This window comes from Phodopus roborovskii, unplaced genomic scaffold (genome assembly GCF_943737965.1).
Source record: "Phodopus roborovskii unplaced genomic scaffold, PHOROB, whole genome shotgun sequence".
Lineage (NCBI taxonomy): Eukaryota > Metazoa > Chordata > Mammalia > Rodentia > Cricetidae > Phodopus > Phodopus roborovskii.
In genome coordinates this window covers 2,937,432-2,956,208 of record NW_026126627.1, presented here as the reverse complement: position 1 = coordinate 2,956,208, position 18,777 = coordinate 2,937,432, and the positions used below count along the sequence as shown (strand labels likewise).

Genomic DNA, 18,777 nt, shown 5'->3' with positions numbered 1-18,777 from the left:
TACTCAAAGAGGGGAAACACAAACCCTCAACTGTGCTTCTTGGGGGCAAGAATGTGAACATTTTTATTTGGCCACGTCAGGCATGTCTTAGATCCGTGAAAAATGGCTGTCTCCTTATTCTCAAAAAAAAAAAAAACCCCAAAAAAAAAAAAAAAAAAAAAAAAAAAACAAAAACAAAAAAACCACAAACAAACAAAAACAAAACAAAAAAACCCAAAAAACAAAAACAAACAAATAAAAAAAAACCTTCTTCTCTCTTGGAGACTATTAAGAAAGTTGAGTCAAGTCTGACTGACACCAAGAATTAAGGGAAGCTTCATTTGAAATCACACTATCCAGAATGCACCCCCACACTTCTCCATTTCCTTTAGAGTTTGAAAGTCCTATGACTTTTTTTCTCATTTCATTTGATGTTTCTGGGCTTTGAGTTTTATCTTATCCGGGCTTGGGAGAGCTTGGACATTTATTTAATCATTTACAGCCCAGAGTTAACTGTCAGATTGAAGCCAGATCAGGATTCTGATATTATGGAAACTCTTGGCTCCTTTTGATTCATGGGTAATGAATTTGCCCTCTGTAGTCAAAGTATAATGTTTTCAAAAAGAAACTGTGTTTCTTATTGATCGACTATTAGATATCTGTGCACACTAGGCCTCTTTGTGAGGGTTCTTAGCAAGAGAGGGAGCAGTGCGCCCATGTTTATGCAGCAGAGTGGATAGGAAATCTGCTAGAAATGTTTATTCAAGCTAAATAAAGCCAGAGTGAACACACAGCCTTTTAAACTCTCCAGCTTTATTCGAACATGACACTGATGTCGACAGCTTCAGAAAGCAGTGTGTGCACACAAAAAGCTGCTTTATCAAACATATCAAAAAGGTTTCAACACCAGTGCAGGAGACATTTCTAGCACAGATAATTACTGCACCCTTGCCTGGCATAATTTGGACTCAGAGCAGTTCTTTAAACAGGATTGTACATCTCACTGGAAGAAGTTTGTGAGGTCACATCTCAATTTTGTGCTAGTATCTTCAAAGTTCATTTTACAAAAATCAAGTTGAGAAAGCTCCAACCTCAACGTCTCAGATTTTCTTTTAATTAATTGCAAAATGCCATCCTCGCTGCCCCTAGGAAATCAGGAAGGGTTTTTGCAGTCATTCGGAATCACTAGATTTTCAAGGCCTTGCTTTCATTTGTCACCTGATGAGCCTTGTGATGTAAAAAGCCATCAAGGCAGCACCACAGTGCTATCACTTTGTCAAGAGAGTTGTTTGCACTTTATGCGACAACCTATTTGTGTAAAGTGCCAGGGCCTGAGCTAAATATACCACACACGTGGAGGTTATAGGTGATAGAATCCCGTGTGGAGCTCTCGCTGTTAGCCTGCTCACTCTCCACTCTCCTCCCACTCCAGCCTGAAGCTCTGGAGCTCAGCCCATGTTCCACACAAGCAACTGCTTTTTTTCTTTTCTTTTTTTTTTTTTTTTTTCTTTTTGTTTGGAGATTCCTGTAATTTAGATGTGTGAATGTTGCATGAGCTACTTCAGAAGCATGTGATTTTAAGGAAATGGGTTCTGGCTACAATGCTAATAAACATGTTTTTGCTGACACTCACATCCTCACAGGTATGGATCCCATGGGAAATTGATAGTGTATGTGTGTGTGACTCACATTTCCTGTGAACCCATGACTATGCCAGGAGAAAGACCCTAGGAACTGGCTGGATCCTAATCCATATAAGTCCAGTCTCAAAGCACATGATCTTGAGGAATGTAAGTTGATTCTGGTTCTTGTCTGTAATTTTGGGGAAGCCATACCAATCTGTACTGAGTGGCTGCTTCCCTGGACCTCATACATATTCTGTCATGAATAACAAAAAAGTGCATTATTTTTCTTATTTGATATAATTAGCAAATTGTCTGACAATGACTTGAGTTGAAATTCTGTCGAAGATAATTATTTTTAAGTGTTTTCTAGAACTGTTCATCCTCAAGGTGCTGATGTATTTACCTATGTATCAATCCATCCATCTACCTGGATGTCATATTGCTGTTGCTCAAAAGCAGCCAGAAGCAGCCAGGCCCTAACTCAGAAGTCACATGCTTATCTTTCTTTTCTAAGGAGGTCTACAAATGACAGGCTAGCAAACCCATGTTACATCTCACCTGGATTCTGTTTCAAGTGTGTGCATTCTCAGGACCTGCTAAATCAGAAGCTACATTTCAGCCTTTATTTGTTCATAGGCTAAAGCCTACAGAACAGTAGTTGGGAAGGATGCTCACAGTTTGGGGGAATTGGTTCTAAGAACCAAGGATAGAATTGCTTCTGTCATTTTAAATGTTTCACATGAATTTCAGTGAGGAATGCATTTTTATACAGTTAACCAGCACGGGAAAGAATATACATCCACAGACATAATAATTAAAAAATAAGTTTTCCAAATAGGACTTATACCATGCTGTATAATAGGCATTCAGATCTCCAAAAACAATTATATTTAGATTTAAAACATGATGGCCATGGCCTACTAAGTGGATCTTATTAAGACATGGTAAGAATAGTTTTACTCTGTATCCTGAGAAAAGATTCATTTTCCTACTTAAGGCTTGACTTTCTTAAGTGTACATATGTTAGGGTTGGACCCATTGCTTTGTGTGTGCAGATGTGAGTATCTTTGATGTATGGTTGTGTGTTCAGGTGTGCACATCCATGGCCTATGTAGCAGTCAGAGGTTGACACTGGGTACCTTCCTTCTTGCTCTCCACCTCATTTTTGCCACAACTTCCAGCATTTTGCATGAGTACTGATGTTCCAAGCTCAGGCCCTCATGCCTTGACAGTGAGTATTCAACACACAAAGTCATTTCCCAACCTCCAATTGCTTTAAAATGCCTCTCACTTCCATCAATCTGAGCTTCCAGACAACCCGTAAGAACGACCATGTCTACCAGATATTTTGTGTGTTCTCTGAGAGTAAAGGAATAGGTACCACAGTGTCTGACAAGCCACAGCTTACAGCTCAGAGTAGTTGACAACAGGAGTGAGCAATTATGTGAGCCTTAAACATGTGTCATTACTTAAAACAAACAAACACCAGTGTAAGCTATTTTAAATGTGCAGTTTGTTAGTATATAACTAAAACGTAATGAGCTGAATCCTTTTCTGCCTAATACACAGTCAGAATATTAAGCTGTCTTAAGCAGGGAAAAGTAATAATGGTAACTGCAGTGGAGAAATCAGATGGCATCTGGACCTATAAATAGTTCTGATTACCAGTAATGGACAGATAGTTGCTTATATCCTTCCTATAGGATATGCTGAGGGCAACACACCATGGCTGAGATGGTCTCAGATAGGGCACATAGCATGAGTCTATGAATTTAACCCAAAGGCAGGACAGAAACCAAGGGCAGCAGCAAAGGCTGTAATCCCAGCACTGGGGAGGCTGAAGTAAGGTTTTAAAGCCAGCCTGGATTGGAGTGAGACTTATCTCCAAAAGCAAAACAGAGCTGTAAAACCTAGAATCCATATGGTAGAAGGAGAGAAACAATTCTTGCAAGTTTTCTCTGACCTCCACAGATACACCATAGCAATGTGTGCAATCCTCACACACCTAAATCAATAAATGTGGTGAGACCATGAGTATGCGTGGGGTAAATCCCCATGGCAGTACATGCCTGTAACCCCAGCATTTGTGTGTGGGCGGTGAGGGAGCAGCACCAGGAGAATCACAAGTTCAACACCAGCTTTGGCTACACAGGGAATTTAAAGTCAGTGTAGACTACATGAGACCCTATTTAAAAAGAAACAATGCTACACAAGTGACAATCCAACTTGTCCACAGACATCAGTACAGTGACCTGCCACCAGCAATGAGTAATTGGAGGTCTCACTCTACAAAATGAACAAGCTTATCAGAAAGTCCATCATTCTCATGAGCCCAAAGCTGGCTCAAACATGTAAAATTTAATATATGACATTCTTTGCTAAGGTTTTGTTGTGCCCTTCTTGAAGGAAAACTAAATGGATGCCAAAAAAAAAAAAAAAAAAAAAAAAAACCCGCATGAAAAATAATACAAGAAAATTCCCATGTGCTTCAGAGAAACTCTAAAAGAAAATAGTTCTATTTGGAAAAATGTGTGTGAGGGAGAGGATTGGTTGCTTTTAAGAAAAGTCAAAGAAAAAAGTTGAGGTTAAGAGACATGAAGACTAATGAGATATTATAGTAGATTTTTATCGTGGCAGGGGAAGACATAGGGAAATCATTAGATTGACAAAATTGAGAAACAAAGGGGAAGAATAGATAAAATATTGTAACAGTGTTATGTTTTAGTAAAGTCGTAACTGTACTGTGGAGATAAGAGAGAATAACATCCCTGTTCTTGAGAAATATGCCCTGAGTACAACTTATTTTTCATCAGAGCAGGGAAAAGGTGGACACAAACAGATAAAGTTGAAGTAAGGGGGCATGCAGGTAAGCAGAAGGGGAAAGATTTGAGGTGAAGACTCAGGCTATGCCCAGGTTTTAATTGTCATGGCACGTAGAATAGAAGTTGTTTGAAGTTAATTTCAATATACAAATCTAAAAGCTGAGCCCTTTGTTTTCTGTCTGTTCTCTTCATCATTATCTAGGTGTCTCTTGACTCCTGAGAGTGCTTGTGCCTCGGGGTTTTGTTTTTATCAACATGATGACTTGCATTGCAGTCTTCAGTGTTTTGTTATCTCCCCAATCAATGAGCAGCCTGAACTACTGACCTATGTCTCTTGCCTTTCTCTGTCCCTTTGGCCTTTTCCTCCTCTGTTGGTACCTGTCCCTGGGTCAAGGCCAATGCCTGGCTACCTGGATCTGTTTGCTTTTTCTACCTAGGCCATTGGCTGGCATTGACTTGTATTTAGTGCTAGCCTCCTTCTTCCCCTGCTAGCTAAACACTCATCCTTTTCAACAAAGTGATCTGTGAGAAATATCCTGGAACCACCAGAGAACATCAGACATCAATGGATATTTAGATGCATTCGCTGTCAAAAACCTTTGAATGATGGGCTGTGGTCTCCAAGGAAGCACAAACACCCACAAAATATCTTTGTTTTTAAAGTCTGTTTCCTCTTTCTCTTGGCAGCAGAATGTCAGAGGAGTAAGGAAAGTAGGCTTTCCCAAGTGCTTGTGCTCTGCCCCTGTGGTTGTTCATTGTCCAGTGATCATGTGCCCTTGTCCTACAGGGATTATCATCTTGCTAGGAAATAAGCCAGTTGGAAGTGTGGGTGATTAATTTCATTGTAAACTTACCACCATCTTCAGTAAGTCAAACGTGGTAGAAATCTAGGAGATCAAAAGACTTTCATGGTCATGGAGTAGAGGGAACTGACTTGGAGAGTTTGAGAACCTGTCTTCTGAGGACCTGTGATACTGTGGCCCTGTAGTGAAAGACTAAAGCCCCAGAGCAGGAGGTGGAGATGCACTGTGGCATCTCAGATGATGGTAGAAAGGTTATACATGTAACATGAGGCTGTGGGTGGTGCTTAAATCTTTGGGTTTCAAACTGGGTTGTCACACAGAGTTGGAGCTTCTGAGTTTCAAGAGAGGAGACTATATGGATATTCAGATAGACATGGGAGAAAGCCTGTGTTGCCTCTTTTGTATCAACCATTCATAAAACATATTTTGAATTTTAAAAGAAAAAATTCATTGTCTTATAATTATCATAATGAGTCTACATTTTATCTTTTATGGATCAGTGTCTTATGTTGTAATAGACTGTTTTTGAACTACTAGTATATGACTTTTAAAAAATGTAACAAGAGCCTCAGAATTGGAAACATCATTCTTCGTCATCTAGAGCAGTGGTTCTCAACCTATGGGTCACCACCCCTTTGGTCATATATTAGCTATCTTGAGTATTAGATGTTATATTATAATTCATAACAGCAGCAAAATGACACTTATGAAGTAGAAACAAAAATAATTTAATGCTGGGGGAACAGGATTAGGAAGGTTGAGAACCACTGATCTAAAGACTGTCCATAACTGCATACTCTCAGTACATATTCTCAGAAAACATTCATATATGTGGAAGGTATATTTCTTCTTCTTCATGACATCTCCATGACTCCAGGATAAATGATCCCAAATCTTCTACTGGAAGCAAATTTGGAGTGTATTTTATCAGTAATTAATTGCTTCCACTTCCCTGGCAAAGCCTAATTGGAGTGCAGAGCACTCACTTACAAAATCCAACAACTGTCGGTGATCACTCTAAGGAACTCTGCTTACCAAAGGAGAGAAGGTGATGGAGAGCAGAGATTTCCAGCAATTCAGCTGGTGCACAACCTTCTGTATGTAATGGAGGGTCTTACATACTCCATGTATGTGCTGGGGTGTGATCTATGAAGTATTTACTTTTAAAACACAGATTGAAAAAAGGCTCAGATGTGGGCTACAGTCTCAATGTCTGCAACTCTTCTCAGAGATGCTGAAATAATTCCTTAGTTAATAATTGAATATGAGTAGATAACCATTTCTAATAGGAAGTTTTTAAATAGAATATTTGTAGTGATGAATTGTTGAGACAATCATAGATAACACTGAGGAGATGGATGTTAACTATTGAATACTATTAAATCATATCTAATATAAATCCTATCTTGAACATTCTGTGTGTATCATCTCATTCTAAAAACAATCCCATTTGAAAGTCATTTGCAGAAAGACAAATTTCTGGCTCTGTGCAAATGTGCTATGAATGAGTGTCGAGATTTTTGCACTTCATTAATTGATGGAGGATTGGTGCAAAATTACAGTCAGTCCAAAGAACATTTGACAGCAGTATATGCATGTGTGGCTTGATAGATTTTTGTATTTGATATGGAACAATAATATCCCTTTGGTCTGTAACAGACCATATAGAACATTCTCCCTGCTCAGAGCTGTAAAATAATCCTTCAAACAGATAGTCAAGCCCTGTATGGGAAGCAAGTCTCCAGTATAGGAATACAGCAAACTCAATTGCTTATTTGCAGGTTTCAGATGGCTTTAAAAATATTTTTATATTCTTTTGAGATTTAATATAACAAAATTTTCCTATTTCCTCCCTGGAGCCATCCCCAACTCTGTTCTCATTCAAATTCATGGCCTCTTTTTCTACAATTTTTGTAGAATATATACAAAAATTTGTTATGTATTTATATATTTATGAATATGTATTCATAATATATCTTTAGTCATAATAATCATATATTCATAAATATATAAATAGAAACTCCACATTACATAGACTTGCATATATGTCTTCAGGGATGACCACTTGGTATTAGATAGGCAATTGGTCTTCTTTTCCCTGGGGAATGCTGTTTCCTCCACAGATAACTTTTGCTGTAAGAAGGCCTATAATCCACATATTACAAATGAAGGAGCTGAAGTTTTGTAAGACTGAGTGATTCTCAACAATGACAGTAACAATTGTTAGAGATTGACATCTGATGGCTGCACAGATGACAGAGTGGTGATGGTCTGAAGATTGGTAAAGATAGTCACTATACTTCTTTTTTTCTAATCTGGAAAGTGGTGGTGTTAATAGCCTCTCAATTTGACATCATGAGGATGCATGAGATGATACATTAGGCCAAGTACATATGTGTTCATCTCGTGATGACCACTCAGTAAATGTTGGCTCCTGTTCATGTTAGCAATGATCACCACAGTGACACAACTCCCTGCAAAAGCTGAGGCCACATGTGTCCAAAATAGTGCCCCTCTCTTCTCCATCCTGCCCGGCACAGCCACCTTTCCAGTCACCTCTATAGCACTGAAGATTAACTCGAATGTTAAGTAAGCTATGTGTACATACTATCTCAGTCTCACTTTGGGAAGACAAGCTAATACAGGCATCTGTAAGAATCTCATCTTTTAGAATTAAAGGGTGCTGAATAAAAATCAGTGGTGAAATGGTAAAGTAATACATGGCTGGTTGATTTTCTGATGGTCAAATCAGACTTTTCTACAGATGGTAAGAGTGAATTTTTAGGACAGCTGTTCTTCTAAAAGCACAGGTTGGACCATTGTGCCTCCCTGGCTGGGAAGTGAGCACATGTGCATTTGATTGCTCAGTTATATCAATAGTTTCTTAATGTCCTCACCTTTGTTGTTTGGAGAATCATCAACGATTAATGTGAGAAGAAGGCATGGTGCATTGATGTGGAAGTCTTTGGGAACCTGTAAAAGTGACAAATTCTACTTTCACTGGATTTTTGTCATACTTCTATCTAATAAAAAAATTACAGAGTGTTCAACTTATTGTGATAGTTATGCTGGGAAGAAGTCCCCTTTGTTAATCCATAAAAACCCCATGTCTACACTGTGTGGGAGCCAACAAGTACCAAGCATGTTTTTAAATATGCCAAGTGTGTTTGATATCCCTCCTTCATATTTTACTTAAATCTTTAAGATCATATAATGTGTTTGTGTTATGTGTGACATTTATAATTTTTGCCTTAGAAAATCTCCTACCATACCGAAAATAGTCTCTTCGTATTTTGTATGCATATTGTGAGAGAAAGTTTGAGAACTTGGTGAAAGGGTTGTTCTCAGGAAAATGAGGGGGACTACGGGCAAGAAGAGCTGATGGACCTCGAAGCCCAGAGACCAGAGTGGCTAAGAGGAGCTGATGGACCTTGAAGCCCAGAGACACGAGTGGGCCTCAAATGATACCTACACAACTGTTTTAGATATTTTCTAGATGTATTCTCTCATGGAGAGTACATATGCTAGGTTTGTTATTTTACCTCAAATTTCTCTTCCACATACCCTTGACTATCATAGCAAAAACAGTTTCTGTTTTACTCTTCATTTCCTCAAGCAAAATGGATCTTGAATCACCTGTGGAATATTGTGGACTATGTTAACGCAAGGAAGATATATTTTCTCATTTTAACTTCTTGGGAAGTTGGGCAGATATAAATACTCTCTGTTGGAGTCTGCCAGACTCTGTGCACTCTTGTTCTAACAAAGAAATCAAACCAATTCCAGAAAGGAAACTGTGGTGAGTGGGCTGTTCTGCATTTTGGTCTGTGCTGTTTCTTGTTGGCAATAGAACTTCCTTGAACTCTTACATCATCATCTCTCATGAAAATACATAGCACTAAATGCTTCTAGTCCTGAGAAAATGGTAGAATTACATTTTAAATATGGAGTCATTAACTAACAGAATTTGTGTTCTCAAAAATAGAACTTTTAAAATTAGCTATTCTGACCTTTATATAAACATTTAAAATTAAGGCATAACATAAGCAATGCAGTCTCATTAAACTTAATACATTTCAATAAAAATTCTAAATTTAAAAACTATCTTCATAAAACAGTGTGTTATTGCCAAGGCATTAAATATAGTTTAAAATTATTAAAAATTACTAAGCTGCCATTTAGAATGAGATTTATTTTATGATTGCAGACACCTCCAAAACAAATCGACAGTCAATTGCAATGCATTCTGAGATGTAAAAGCATCATTAATTACTGTTAATGGTTCTTCTCTAATGTATGTAAATATATCATTGATAGAAGAGCTCATGGCAGTTATTTCTTACTTCTTTCTAGACAGCTTGAAGATCCTAATTTATTAATATTCATAATAAGTAGAAAAATCAACATGTGTTGATGAATGGCGATTGAAGATGCTCTATGTTTGGGCTGAAAGTAGATATACATTTGTTGGTAGTAGCTCATGGATCTCCATGAAGTAGAATCTGCAATACAGAATAAGAGTATAAAGTGGCTTTCTGGGTGTGTGTGTTTGCCCAGTGGTGGGTGACCCTGGAGACTCTTTTCTAGGTTTATTAGGTTTGAAAATTTTGTTCACACCTGTTTCTAGCTCCATTTTCTTACCAGAGTGTTCAACTCAGCAGATTCTCCTACCATGGAAAACAGGCCTTTTGATTAACTTTACTGAACATAATTGACTGGGAACACACTGGGAAAACAGTGTTTCCTGTTTATTATGTTGTTTGATCTCTATTGGAGATGGAATATTCATGCTGCTGTTTTAACAAGCTTTGTGTTATAATTATGATAAAAGACATAACCCCCCAAATCCAAACACATTGAGTGCCTCAGCAACTCACAGGTAAGATTTGCACAGCTGGCACAATTGCTAATGTCCACATCTGGATCCTTCAGAACTATTGCCGTCTGCAGGCTTTCTAGAAGAAAAAGAGAGACAATTTTTGTTCTATAATATATGTGTGAATTTTTTTTTTTAATCTGGAAGACTCAATTGAGAGTTTTCTTTCCCCTTTTTTAATTTTGATGCTGATTGGCTATTAGGTTAAAGATACTGATTGTTAATAAGAGGTTCAAATATAGCGTCTCATACACAGTTGACAGATTCAGCAACTAATTCTTCTAAAATGAGGGCAGTTAAATCTGAATTTGAAAGTTGACAAATGTTAAGGGAGTGTCCCATTCATCTATTGACACATTTATTAATTGTTTTCTTGTTGTTGCTGCTGTGACAAAATACCTGACAGAGCTATTTGAGGGAAGGGAGATTTATTTTGGCTACTGACTTAAGAGGGTAGCCCATCATGGCAGCAGGAGCATGTGTCAAAGATTGTGGGAGAGTATTCAGGCTGGAAGGAGGGTGGCTGCCTGGGACTCTCAAGGCCCACTCCTCAGGAACCACTTTCTCTAGCTAGCCTTCACCTTCTACAGATTCCATAACCTTCCGAAATAGTGTCATCAGGTTGGGGGGGGGGTCGTGTTCAAACCCACAAGCCCTGTGGAGGATATTTTATACCCAAACCATAATATTCTACCCTTGGCCCCCATAGATTCATATTGAAACACGTTCAGTATAATTCTGAAAGCCCCTTAGTCTTCCCAGCACCCACCCCCCCCCACCTCCTCACACATACACGATTCAGAAGCCCAAAGTCCGGATGTAACATCCAAGTTCATGGCAAGCTCTTAGCTATAAGTCCTTGTGAGTTTTTTTTTTTTTTTTTTTTTTTTTTTTACAAGAAAAAAAATCTATGTAGTTCCAATGGTACAGAGTAACAATTCCCATTTTATGGGTGCATAGCAAGGAAAAATGGGACCAAAGAAAGGTCAAAATCAATCACAGCAAACAATCCCTGTACTTCCTGTTTGCAACTAGGACATATCATGGCATCACTGGAGTTTCTGTGTCCTTGGGTAGCCTCTTCTTCCTGCCTTTAAGTGTTCAATACATGGAAGCTTCCTTTTGGTCTGGTTTTACTTGGTACCTCTGGCTTTCCTTGATTCATGTTCCACATCCCTGGCATTTTCAATCTCATTGCCAATCAGAATTCCTCTTCAGAACATCATCACATATTGGCCTTTTAGGATATCTCTGCTAATCCCTCCCTAATTCATAGTAGCCTTGGAGGCTTTCTTCTGAAACCTTGCCACTAGCCTCCATGTCTCTGCCCTCTTGGATCGCATGTCCTTGAATCATCATCCCTTTGTGAACTATGATCTACTGGCAACTTTAAGTAGAGCTGACCCCTTACTCCCTTATATCACGGCTACCATAATCTGTGGATGGAAGTTTCTGTCCTGCCTGGTCTCATAGCCCTTTAGTTCCAAACAACTACAAAGAGGCTAATATGTTAATTATAAACTCTTTGGCCATTGTCTCAGGCTTCTTATTGTATGGGTCTTTTTTAATTATTAAACCATCTGTGTATCTCTATGGGGTCTTGGCTTACTGGAGAATGCCAAGGCCTCTTTCCTTTTGGCAGCTACATGGCATCTCCTTGACTCCCTTTCTCTGTGTTCCTCTTGCCAGCCCTTTCCTAGTTTGGTAACCCCACCTTTTCTTCATACCTGGCTAGGTCCTGCCTGCCCATTGGCCAAAACAGGTTTATTCACTAACCAGTAAGAGAAACATATGTTCACATCATACAGAATGACATCCCCATCAATAATCTTCATGTTCTCATATGTCTGATCTAGTGAAAACACTTCACTTGCCAGCAATATTCCAATAAAGCACCCAGAAGTTTCTATCATTAGGCTTTTTCTTTACAAGAGAATTTGTGATTTTGTGCCTTCAGTAGGTAGAGCCTTGCCCTGAGGGGCATAATTCTGACTGCTCTAGAACAATGTACAAGGCTTCTTTGTAATAACAGCAATCTCTTTAACTACATAGTTCACCTGTTCTCACCAGACTTATCTATACATTTAACTGGGTCCTCTCTTTTCACAACAAGTTCTACATTTCCACATCTTAGTTCTTTGTTTTCTGCTTATAATTCTTGCTGTTAATACAGCAGCTAAAAACAGAGAACAACATTCAACCCACAACCTTGATGCTATGCTGTCTTAGAATTTCATCTGACAAACAAATCAGTCTCCTTTTTAAACGAGCTTCACTCCTTTGTTTTGCAACTCAGACAGAACATAGCAGATACTTTCCTTGAATATAAAATAAATGGCTTGTAGCCTAATTCCCAGTAGAGTCCATTTTCTCCCTAAAATATCTCATGACTTGGACTTCATGTTCACATTTCTATCAACATCCTGATCTTGTAGACCCCACCAGAATGGCCTATTAGCCTGTGATCACTACACATTGCATTCTATTATTTCTCTAGCTTGTAGCATCAAACTCTTTGACATTCCTCTACAAACCAGTTCCATTGTCAGGTGCATCACAGAAATATCCCCACTGCTGCTCATGGTTTTCTCTATTAGTTATTTCTTCCATTTCTCTGATAACATTCCTCACAACAGCACTTATAGGACAAAGGGTTTATTGGGACCCAAGGTCATACAGCCCATAATTTTATGAAAGCATGGTGGAATTCATGGGGCAGGAATGTGTGACACAGCTTGTTATATCTTAGCTGATGGAAAAGCAGAGAGAGGGAGAGAGAGAGAGAGAAAGAAAGAGAGAGAGAGAAAGAGAGAGAGAGAGAAAGAGAGATCGAGGAGAGAGAGCTGTGAGGATTTGAACCTTGCCCTTCTCTCTCACCATAACCTATAGCTAAGCCCCTCCTAAAGGTTCCACAACCTCCCAAAATAACATTTTATTCTATATTTGTTTCTGATCATATGATAAAATCCCCTGTCATAACAGCTTAAAAAGATTAGTATGATAAGTCCAGATTATAGCCTACCATTTTGGGAGAATTAAGGCAAAAACTAAAGGCAGCTAGTGACAGTATATCCAACAGGTGAGAGGGAGAATAAATGCATGTGTGCCTAGTACTCGGCTAGTTTTCTCTGCTCATATACAACTCAGGCCTGCAACCAGAGAATGGTACTGTTCACTTCTAGTCTGGTTCCTGATTCCTTTCACATCAATGACAATCCCTTATAGGTATGTGCACAGGCCACCCTGATATGAACAATCCCTTAAATTGGTACTGTCTTCCCAAGAGATTCAATGTTGTATCAAGTAAACATGATATATATATGCCTGTTTTGCAAGCCACGTAACTTGTAACATGACATAACAATTGTGATACAAGTTTTTCCATGATCTGAATTTTAAAAGCTAGTAGTATTTTTTTATTTGAAAATTTTGTTCAAGTGTAATGGTGAAGAAACAATATATATATATATATATATATATATATATATATATATACACACACACACACACACACACACACACATTTTCTTGTGTATAAAATTGGAATAAAAATAATGATCTCCAAGTTATTGAGAGGATTAAATGTATTGATCACAGCAAAATGTATGGAGTTACTGGCTTCTAGCAAGCACTATAGATGTATAAACTTTTATTTCTATGGGACATTTGTTGTAATTTTATTTCTGCCAGAATCTTTTGGCAGAGATCTTCCAAAAGTAAAGAAATCTTCCTGATTATGATGTTGGCAATTGAAGATTCAGTTGGAATTGTCAAAATATAGGCTGACTCAGAGTTAGTAACTCATAGTTTAGAATTGTTTTAAAATGCTGGTGTGTTAACAGTTTTTGAAAGCAGCCACCAAAAGTGGCTTTTGCCATTCAGTTTTCTGAAAGACACTTATTGCGTGTATCATTATGTTATGGAAACATGCCTTGGATGTTTTTATGCTCACCTAATAGAGAAAAAATGATAAAAAGAGATAGTCAGGAACTAATGTGCAGGTCACAATGGGTATTCAGTACATGGTGATGGCATAAGAATCCCAATTATACCAACTGGACACTTACAATGGTAAGAACAACCAGTATTCCTACCTCACCTAGAAGCCTCTTAAGAACTGCCAAGTGTTGGCTACCCCTGTTGCAGCTCATTCCCCAGGATGAAAACAGGTTAAGTTGTCATGCAGTAACACACATGAAATATCCATAGTTTCATTTGGTTCGGAGTATTGCTCCAAAGAATGGCACTATACTTTTGTTCAGTGCTGTCTTTTAGAATGTTTATGTAAATAAAGCTTTTAACCTTAATCACAATCTGAGATGAGAGATATAAACAGTCACAATTGGTTCATAAAGTGAAAACAAACCATTACACATCAAAGCCACCTAATCAGAACTGGGTATATGACCATGACCAGCTACAAGGTGAGTTGCCCGTATGTCCAGCAGTGGCAGGGGACCCAAACCAGTTATGAGCATGGTTCGCTACACTGGCAGTTTCTGGGAGACTGTATTCATCTCTACATAGAGGCCAGAAGCGGTGTCATGTTGGCTCTTCCTTGAATGCCAGGCTGTCAAACCTGGCAAGAGAAGTGAAACCATTCATCCACCATCACATCCCACTCATGTGGCACGGGAATGCCAATTGCAGGAAGAATTGGAATGTCCTGACTACTGATTATTTAGGAAGGAGCAAGAAAAGTTTTTTCTTCTATACACTGTCACATGTGCGTACATACGCTTGTGCACATGCATGCACACAAGAATGAGCATGCTTACGCACATATACACAGACATATGTACCCACTGGTACACGCGCATGTACATAAACACTCATGCACACATACACACAGGCACACACCATTGAATACCCATAATATATTGTCTTAAGAGTCCTTTAGTTAATTTCTATTTAGAACCTTTTTATCCTTCTTTTAAAAAGCAATTAAAATAGATGTGACACATATTAGTATGACATTGGATAATAACCCATTTATATACATTTGGCCAATATGAGATTTAATCTCCAGATAGCCTACATCTGTTCTCTGTTATAAGATTTTGACTTACAGCATTTAAGGACTTACAGTAAGCATTTAATTTTTTTTCAACATAAATTTTTTAGTTGATTATTTGTGAATTTCAAATAAGACTTGCCCATCATAATAATTTTAAAATCACAGAGGTAATATATGAGTGTTTTCTCTTTTTATCATTCTTTTATTTTAAAACATTTTTTCTCATTTTCCATATCAATCCTAGTTCTCACTCCCTCCACTCCTCCAGCTTCCCCACCCCACCCCTATCCACTCCTCAGGGAGGGTGAGGCTTCCCATGGGGAGTCAACAAATCTGGCACATCACTTTGAGTCAGGACCAAGGTCCTCCCTTCTATATTTAAGCTGAGCAAGTTATCCCTCCAAAGAGAATGGGCTCCTAAAAGCCAGTTCAAGAACTAGGGGTAAATCCTAATCCCACTGCCAGTGGCCCCACAGATGATCCAAGCCATATAACTGTCACCAATATCCAGAGGACCTAGTTTGATCCTATGCATGTTCCCCATCTGTCAATCTGGAGTCAGTGAGTTCCCAATAGCTCAGCTGTGTCTGTAGGTATCCCCTAAATGGTCTTGATCCCTCTGCTTATATTATCATTCCTCCCTGTCTTAGACTGAACTCTGAGAGCTCAGCCCAGTGCTTAGCTCTGGATCTCTGCATCTGATTCCATCAGTTGATGAGTAAAGAATCTATGATGACAATTAAGGTAGTCATCAATCTGATTACAGGGGAAGGCCAGTATAGGTGCCCACTTCACTAATTCTTAGACTCTTAGCTGGGGCCATCCTTGTGAATTCCTAGAAATTTCCCTAGTGCCAGATTTCTTACTAACCCCATAATGGTTCCCTCAATCAAGATATCTCTTTCCTTAGTGTCATCTCTATGCTTCCCCGATCTCAACCATCTTATTCCATCATGTTCTTCACTCCTTTCCCCTTCTCCCTTGCTGCCATCCCTTCTCTCCCCCATTCCCAACTTATACTGGAGATCTTGTCTGTGTCTCCTTCCCAGATGGCTCCATGTGTGTCTCTTTTAGAGTTCTCCTTGTTACCCAGTTTTTCTGGGGTCATATCCTTTGCCTTATTTGTAATATCCATTTATGAGTGAGTACATACTGTGTTTGTGTTTCTGAGTCTGTGTTACTTTGCTCAGGATATTTTTTTTTCTAATTCTATCAATTTGCCTAAAAATTTCAAGATGTCATTTTTTCCCCCTCTTAATAGTACTCCATTCTATAAATGGATCACATTTTCTTTATTCTTCCTTTTGTTGAGAAGCATCTAGATTGTTTCCAGGTTCTAGCTCTCACAAATAAGGGAGATATAAACACAGTTGAGCAAATGTCCTTGTGGTATGAGTATGCGTTGCTTATTTTTTTCTCAGCCCTTTTATCATTTGTATATAGAAGGGCTACTGCTTTTTTTTTTTTTTTTTTTTTTTTTTTTAGTTCATCTTGTATCCTGCCACATTACTGAACGTGTTTATTAGCTGTAGGATTTTTGGGGTCACTTATGTATACTATCATATCATCTACAAATAGTAAAAGTTTGACTTCTTCCTTTTCATTTTTGATTCAATTTGCTTTCCTTTTGTTGTGTTATTGCTCTAGGCAGAATTTCAAGTACTATGTTGGATAGATATGGAGATAATGGATAGCCTTGCTTTGTTCCTGATTTTTGTGGAATTTCTCTGAATTTCTCTTCATTTAATTTGATGTTGGCTGTCAGCTTGCTGCATATTGCTTTTATTGTGTTTAGATGCATTCCTTGTATCCCTGATCTCTCTAAGCCCTTTATCCTGATGAATTGCACTGATATATTTTATGATGAACCATCCCTGCATCTCTGGGATAAAGTCTACATGATCACTGTGGATGATTTGTGTGTGTGTGTGTGTGTGTGTGTGTGTGTGTGTGTGTGTGTGTGTGTCTTCTCAGATTTGGTTTGCTAGTTTTTTATTGAGTATTTTACATCATTGTGTGGCTGAGGAACATCTGGGATGGGCCTGAGGTTTTGCTGCAGGGCCTAGAGGCTAGGCTGTCCAGCTAGGGGGCTGGTCACATACCTCTTGGTCCTCTCTGTATAGTCACAATCTTTGATCAGGGAGTTGCTGTGGTATTTATGGGTGAGTTTGGAGACAGAGTGGGACTTGTAGATTATCAGAGTCTGATGTGGAGGATGTTGGAGCAACCTACCTCTTCTCCTCTATGCCCCTTACTTTTGTCCTTGAGGTAGTGGCAGTTGCTAGGTTTGCTTTGATTCCTTTGTCCAGTTTTTATGTGTTTGTTTGTTCACATGTATGAACAGGCCCAAGGATAACTATGGGATACCACCAAAAGAAAAGCTAAAGAAGACCCATAGGCTTTGATAAGCCAGAACAAGCAGTGAGCGGCACCTCAGATAATGGTTGGATCTTACCAGTGTCTAGAGCAGACTTATGTGACTGGGAGCAGAATGCATGAGGTTGACAGAGTGTGACTGGAGAGTGAGGCTTAGCAGATAAGCTCATGTAGTTAGCTCTAACCTGTGTGCTTGGAGACTCTGTGCAGTTATGTAGCTGAGAGTTGGTAATTTCAGTCACATGTCACACTCTTAATAAAAATCTACATTTCCAGTTTTAATTTTTTCTCTTCTGCTATATCAATATTGCATACCATAAGGATATTTTCCTATTTTAAAATGATGGTGTTCATTTATTGATTATAAGGCTTTTGAAGAGAGTTTCATAATGATGTTTCAAATAAGATTTTTGATTTTGAAGAAGTCATTTAAGGGAATCATTTAAACTTTTTGAAAGAATGAGTGATAGTGTTGTTTTCATTTATATAGCAGTGCCCAACATACTTGAGAGGACAATTTAAGGAGGAGAGAATTTGCTAAGACAATTGAGTCGTAGTCACTTGGTACCAGGTACTTGGATAGAACAGCACAATAATGGCAGCATATAGTGTAGGATGTCCTTTATGCCATGATGGTCAGGAAACAGAAAACAAGCAGGGGGATGGGCAATCCTTCAATGACCCACTTCCAACAGTGTCAATTACCTTCCCAAATAGCACACTGAGTGGGAATCAACTATGAAGGTAAGTTCCCATAGGAAGCATTTTCTACTCAATCATTAACAGTGATATTCCCCTTAGAAGGAGCACAAAGACATCTATGGATCCAGGGGAACCTAGAATATGTTCAGAAGACAATAATTAGGTTCTGTAGAGATGATCTACAGAGTCCATTGCTCTTGAGTCAAGTGTTTAAAATCAGGAGCATTTACCAAGTGACTGATAAGACTAGATATGACAGCACCTCCCTGAATCAAGGGCTCTCAGAGTAAAGAAAGAATATTGAAAACAATTCCAGAAGGCTAGCAGTAGGGCTGGTGCATCAGAGGAGTCAGGTTATTCAAATGCTTCTGCAATCATAGCTTATACAAGTAGATCTATAGTTACAGAAGCAACGAGGAAAATCACGAGAAACTGGGACGAACTGAGCTCTGTGGGAGGAGCAGGAGAACATGAGTCATCCTCTGATGAAGTGCTATGCACCGTAACTGTATAGAGGCATCTAAGCAAGAACCATTCATATTATAGAAAAGAAAATCAAGGAGAAATGGCTAAGTGA

General features: G+C 38.6%; 1 protein-coding gene across 1 annotated transcript in view; it reads left to right on the top strand.

Moving 5' to 3' along the window:
* Positions 1-18,777, top strand: part of Fhit (fragile histidine triad diadenosine triphosphatase) — an 810,295-nt gene that overhangs the window by 234,399 nt on the left and 557,119 nt on the right. The window lies entirely within an intron of this gene.